A 7,342-nucleotide genomic window follows, 5' to 3' on the forward strand; every position below is an offset into this window, starting at 1 on the left:
CCACCCACACAACTCAGGCTAGGGAGTGTGGGTGCCAGTGGGTGCTCCAGAGATGGGTGCTCCCTTGGCTCCCTCTCAGGTGGGGGCTACCCTGCTGCCTCCTGCCCGGCTGCTCCCTGCAGAATGCCTTCACACTTACACTGACTGGCAACATTCAGTGAGGGAATTGAATGTGGATCGCACCTAACTGAAGCTTTGCTTGCAAGAGCCATGCTTAAACAGAGAAAGAAAAGCACAAGCTGGAAGGCAGCATCTGTCGCAGAGGAGAAGCAGCCCCTTCCAGCACAAGCTCTTACACGCTGGAAGGCACTAAAAACTGCAGCGAGACCTCCACAGCCATCAGCTGCCTGCTGTTTGCTCCACTGGCACAGCAGCAATAAGGACTTCACCACGCAGGAACTGTGGGATGTGTCAAGGACAAGCAGTAGGTGGGGGTGAGGTATCATCCTCCTGAGAGCTGTTAGCAGGGTTTAGATAACCATGCAGTGAATAACCAAGTCTCAGCTGTGGCTTGCTACAATTTTTATTGCTAAAAGCAAAAATGTAGTGCTATCATGCCTGATTCTAGCTCAGCTGTCCTCCTGTGGCACAGCTCCCAAAACCATAGGCTTGTTTCCTTCTGCAGCAGCTCCTCCAGGGATAACTGAAGGTAAAATCCAGTCCCTGCTCCTTCACACTGGCTCTCTGAAAAATAAAAAAAAACAGGTGTAACTAAAAACTAAAATGGTGACCCTGAACATCTAAGAGAGGATTAAGAAAAAGCAGTTATTCTCAGCAACAGGCACTGAGAAAATAAAGTATGTATTTTAATAAAGCAAGAGCAGGAAAAGAAACTCCAACCATTGCCCCTCTACCAAAGGAGGATGGCCTGCAAGACCCCAGTGTGGGTCACAGTAGCCAGGCCATGAAATTTCCCTGAAGACTGACTCACTCACTCAGCAGCTCAGACTTAACTGAGCTCCTTCTTTTCTGAGCCTGGCAGCCTTTCCTGTGGCAACAGCACCCTCCAGCTGCTGCCTCTGCAGCACAGCATCATACGCCTACTGCACTGCCCTGGAAACTGCACCACCTCACACCAGATACCTTGGTGACAGGGACATACAGATATTCCCAGGATTCCTGGGCCTCCAAAAAGTAGCAACAGATGCTCCAGCTTTTGTCACTCAGGCACCTAGGCACTTACCCATCACTTCTGGTGTCTGAATTCTCCCTCGCTCCCTGTGTCGGCAGGGCTGTGACCCTCACTGGGTGCTTGGGCTACCCCCTTTCAAAACACTGGATATCATCTGCGCTGAAAAAACAACACCATTAAGCAGAAGCAAGCAGAATTGAGATAAGACAAGAAACTACTCCCTTGTACTCACCAGAGATCCTCTTCTCTCTTACGCTCTGTTAGGATCCTGTTCTATAGACTCCACCCTAACACACGTTGCCAGGAACAGTCCCCAAACCACCAATGAGACGGGCAGCACTGCAGCTTCCAAAGTGACCTTCCTAATACCATCCAGAGCAAGAGAAGGAGGAACAAAACCTGATATAAAGCCACCACAAGAATCCTGAATAATAAGAATCAACACTGAGCACGAAGTTGCTCAAAGCACAAAGTCACCTCCCTCAAAACCAGGACTTGGTAAAACTGACAGAAGAGAAGACACAAAGATGGTCACAGTCCCCAGAAAAAGACACCCCTGAGCTCAAAAGACCACCAAGGAACATAAAAACCCCATGTAAACTCATCAACCTGCTCACCCGCTGGTTCCAAAAGAAAAACATGGAAGGTAACAGACAGAAAGCATGCATCACAGAAAACATGTTGAGGCACAGCAATAAAATCTGGGGGTGTAGCATCCCGAAAAAGCCAAACGCTGAAGCGCTCCAAAGACACACAGTGAAGTGCTCCAGACAGCAGGGTGATGAAGGGCTACTACAGGGCCACGTGTTGAAGAGCTCCAATAAAAGACAGGTGCGGAAGCGCTCCAAAACAGCGAGGCAGTGAAGCACTGCTCCACGATGGTGCCATTAAGCACTCCAACATACACCAGGCATTGCAGAAATCAAGAAAAAAGCCACAGGGTGAAACACCCCAAAAAGAGCCATGTGGTGGGTGTCTCCAAAAAAGCCCAACAAGGCAGTGTTCCCCAAAAGAACAGGTACTGAAGGACACCCTCCAGGGCTCCCTGGAGAAACACTCCGAAAAATCACAGGTGATGAAGAGAGCAGGAGAGTCAGACAGTGAACAACCCCCTAAAGCAGGGTGGTGAAGGAACCCTCCAGGAGGCTGTGATGAACAAGACCTGGGTGGCGCAGTGAAGGACTCCAGAAAAGCCAGGTCACACAGAGAAAGGCTACTCCAGGGTGGCATGGAGAAGGACTCCCAAGAACAGCTGGGCAGCACAGGAAGGACTCCAAGAAGACTTGGGTGGCACAGTGCAGGACTCCCAAAAAGAGGCAGGCAGCGTCATGCAGGCCTTGTCAGGGGTGGCACAGTGACAAACTCCAAGAAGAGCCAGGAGGGACAGTGAAGAGTTCCTCCAGACTGGCATGATGAAGGACCCCCCCAGTGTGGCCTGACGAAGGACTCCTCCATAAGGGCCTGGGAGGACTCCTCTGGGGGACAATGATGAAGTACTCCAAGAAGAGTCCGGTGCACAATGAAGGACTCCTAACGGGCAGCATGGTGAAGGGCTCCTCCGGGGAGGTGCTATGAGGGGCTCCTTTGACAGAGCACAATGAGGGGCTCCTCTTGGGGCAGCACAGTGTAGGGCTCCTCTGGGGCAGTGTGACAAAGGCTCCAAGAAGAGCTGACAGAACACTGAAGGGCTCCTCCAAGACTGCACATTGAAAAGTTACTCCAAGTGGCATAATGAGGGGGTCCTCTGGGGCGGTGCAAGGAGGGGCTCACCCAGCGTGGTGTGATGAAAGGCTTCTTCAAGACAGCGCAGTGAAGGGCTCCTCGAGTCTGAACAATGAGGAGTTACTCTGTGATGTGGGGCGCCTCCAGGTTGGCATGATGAGGGGCTCCCTATGGATCTGCGTGATGAAGGTGAAGCGCGGAAACAAACTCTACAACTCAGAAAGAGTTATAAAGCAGGCATGTTTATTCCAGCCGGGGTGCAAGGGGATTTCTTCACAAAGCTTGCACACCGTCTCTGGCAAGTAGCCAGATATTTATTACAAAAAACCATACATATTCATTTGGAAGGGCTGGGTTATTACAATTAGTTCGGGGAATAGGTGTGATTCTTAGAATTATTCAAGGAGAGAAGTATGTGGTCCTCTTGCAGTGTCCTGCTGTTAAGCAAAGTCCAGATGTCTCCTTCCTCTTCATTAATTTTTCAACTTGGCTTCCTGTGCATGCTCTCCGGCCCTTCGGTTCCTCTCCAGGTTATAGAGTCGGCCTTTTACCTGTTTGTTTTGTTAATTGGAACTTTTGTGTCTGTTAAGATGTCCCAGAAAGTAAGTCCTTTAGCTGGTATGTCTCCCCCTTTATCTCAAAGACAGGGATTAGTTTACTATCTATCCTGTTTTCTGTAAGAATGTTATCTACTTAACATTGCCTGAGGGCTAGGACTCCTTTAGCTTTTTTTTTTCCTTTCCTCATATCAATTCCCCCCTTTTCTTTTACCTGTGCAAATTCTTTTGCTATATCATGCCATTCCCTTAAAGGGTTTTGGCCAAGTATGCACCTACAGTCCCTACCCATAATCCAACCATGTTGATAATCAGTGTCCATCCTTTCATTGGAAATATATAATGAGCCGGTTTAATGTTGTGTACAGGCCCATCCAGACCTCGAGCTCTGGTCCCTAGGACCAATTCCCGCAGCTGTTTTTGTAGGCTGATAACATAATTAGTTACTATTTCATTCCCAATCTAAATGGATGCCCCCCGCCTGTATCATATATGGTTTCCTATATACTATTTCAAAAGAACTTAATCCCTCCTCAATTCTGGGTTTGGTCCCGATTTTAAAAAGTGCTAAAGACAATGATCGAGGCCAAGGTAATTCGACCTCCTGACCTAGTTTTGTAATTTACTTAAGTGATTCATCTTCTCTACTTGACCACTTGCTTGTGGACTATATAGAATATGCAACTGCCAGTCTATTTGTATGATCAATGCAAGTAATTGTTTTAACCATTTGAACCTTAGTAACCATGAAGTAAGCTTGTTCCATATTTCTTCAAAGTCTAAAGAAGCATTGTCTTTTCATATCTCCTGCAAAATACTTAATTATTGCAATATTATTCCTAAATCTACATTTATTTTTCCTGTTTCACCTATGTGTGTACAACAACTATAATTCACAACTGTGCTCAATCCCCCATGTGAGGCCAACATCATGTTTCACTGTCAGCACTTCAGATTGAGAAATTATTTCATTCAGTAACACTTATTACTTCTGCATGGGAATGCATCTGGCCAACCTGAGAAGGTATCTGTTAACACTAATAAGTACCAACACCCCCCTTTTCTTGGGAGTTCAGAAAAATCTATTTGCCAGTGTTGTCCTGGACTATTACCTTTCACTATAACTCCATTTTTAATTTTACTTGATGTGTTTGGATTGTGGTTTTTGTTTTGTTTGGGGTTTTTTTAGTAAACAGCATAGTCATCTTACTGGTTTTTCAATTTAACTGCTTGTATAGGGCATCTGCTCCCCAATGTTTTCTTATGTTCACCTAAATGTAACTTCTATTGTATGTTGGAAGGCACTGTTATTTGCCCATCTGGAAAATAAACCCATCCATATTTTTCTTTATTACCCTTTAGATCATTAATCAATTTTTGATCCTCCTTTGAATATTTAGGTTTCAAATCTGAGTTTAAGATTGAAAGTTTTACCATCTGGGACCAAAGCTAATGCTATGGTTGCCATTTCTGCCGCCTGTCTGGCCTTTCAATCTGCCAAATTATTTCCAATTTCCTGTTCAGTGTTACCATTTTGATGCCCTCAACAATGCATGATGGCTACTTTTTCAGGGAGTTTTATGGTTTCTAGCAGCCTTAAAATTTCCTCCGCATGTTTTGTTTTCTTTGTGCTGTGAATAATCCTCGTTCTTTCCATATGGCGCATGAGCATGTACTACTCCAAAAGCATATTTCTAATCTTAACCTTTTTCCCTTTTGCCAGTTCTAAAACTTTGGTCAAGGCAATTATTTCAGCCTTCTGAGCAGAAGTCCCTACTGGCAACGATTTAGTTTCTATTACTTCGTCAGTGGTGATCACAGTGTATCCTGCCTTACGGTTTTCCCTGTTTTATGAAGCTGCTTCCATCCATGAACCAGGTGCCTTCAGCATTCTCAAGTGGTTCTTCTTTTAAGTCAGGTCTACTGGAGAAAATGGCTTCCATGATCTCCAGACAGTCACAGGTTAAAGGCTCTGATATGGTCCCACTGAGAAAAGAGGCTGGATTCACAATGTTCGTGGTTCATAATTGGCACCAACCTGTCATTCCAAGGAAAGTTTGGAGTTCTTTTGCCATTCTGGGTTCACGTGTGCGACAGATGGCCTCTTTCCGTTCTCAGCTCTGTTGTTCTTCAGGAATACCAAATCCTAAGTAGGTCACTTGCTTCTGGACCAGTTGAGCTTTCTGTTGAGATACCCGATATCCACTAAGTCCCAGGAAGTTAAGCAAACTGACAGTCCATAGTACACAGTCTTCCTTCATCCTTGTAGCTATGAAAAGGTCACCTACAGATTGTAGTAAAATTCCTCCTAGTGAGGGCAGAGTCCAGGTTTCAAGTTCTCAGGCCAATTGATTCCCAGAGATAGTGGGGCTGGTTTTAAAACCTTGTGGTAACACTGTCCAGGTTAACCGTTTTGGTTTCGGTTGGGTTTTTTTTCCTCCCTGTATCAGGGTTTCCTCATTCAAAAGCAAATAGCTTCTGGCTTTCTTTTTTGCTTTCCTCATATCAAAGGGGTCCTACGGATCAGCACAGTGAAGGGCTCCTCCAGGATGGTGCGACAAGCTGATCCTCTGGGCTTCTTGTGATGAAAGGCTGAAACGGCACAATGAGGGGCTCTTCTGTGGAGGTGTGATATGGGGCTGATAGGGATCGCTGCAGAATTGGCACGGTGAAAGCCTGCTCCAGGACACTGAAACTGTGAGTTCCTCCAGCACAGCATGATGAAGAGCTGCTCTGGAGTGGTGCAGTGAAGGCCTCCTCTGCAGCAGAGTGATGAAGCGCACTTCCAGGGGACCATGATGAGGGGCTCCTCTGAGGCAGTGTGGTGAACAGCTCCTCCAGGGCGGTGTGAGGAAGGACTCGTCCGGGCAGCACAATGAAGGCCTCCTACTGAGCAGCAAAGGGAAGGGCTCCTCGGGGAGAGTGTGCTGAAGGGCTACAAGAAGACCCAACCAGCGTGGGGAGCAGCCCCTCTGGGTGGGGATGATGACATGCTCCTCTGGCATGACACGGTGAACTGTTCCTCTGGTGCAGCGTGGTTGAGGAATCCTTCACTACAATGTGGTGAAGGGCACCTCCAGAGCAAACCAGTAAATGCCTCATCCAGACAGGCATACATGGGGAAACATACGATATGTACGACAAAATACGATACACACGACAGGCAACACAATAAAAACATATATTACATACCTTACCATGCAATGCATAACAGAGAGAAAATAAAATACATACCATACATAAAATGCAACATACACGATATGATAAGTATCAAACCAAACAGTAAAATACAATATATATAATAATTACAAAACGTTCAAGACGAAACAATAAAAAATACAGCAAAATACATACCACACAATATATGACAAACCATAAAATACCAACCAGATAAACATCAGTATAAAAGTAATTACAATCCAAAAAATGATACACAATACATTACACACTACAACAAGCTACATCCCATATTCACAACTAACACAATACACATGATGCACAAAATGACAGATAAAATACAAGATAAAATATCATTAATAAAACACCATAAATACAATGCAATACAAAACAGCATATAAAACACAAAAGATGATCCAATAAAAAATAATATAACAACCACACTCCGAAGAAGGGATGAAAATTGGATCCTCTGGGGCTGCACGGTGAAGGCCGCATATGGAGCAAGACTCGTCCAGGACGGCGTGATCGAGGCCTCCAAGAAGAGCTGGGATGTGCCGTGCAGAGCTCCTCCGGGGCGGGGCGACGATGGCTCCTCCGCGGCGGCGCAGCCAAGGCGAAGGGCTCCTCCGCGGAGGCAGACGTTACAAACCATACCATACAATACCGTACCCACGATACAAGACAGACAATACCCTACAGACCACACCATAACTTACAGACCTTACCCGACGGTGCAAACCACACCTGTCAG

This window comes from Athene noctua, unplaced genomic scaffold, assembly GCF_965140245.1.
Source record: "Athene noctua unplaced genomic scaffold, bAthNoc1.hap1.1 HAP1_HAP1_scaffold_60, whole genome shotgun sequence".
NCBI classification, from domain to species: Eukaryota; Metazoa; Chordata; class Aves; order Strigiformes; family Strigidae; genus Athene; species Athene noctua.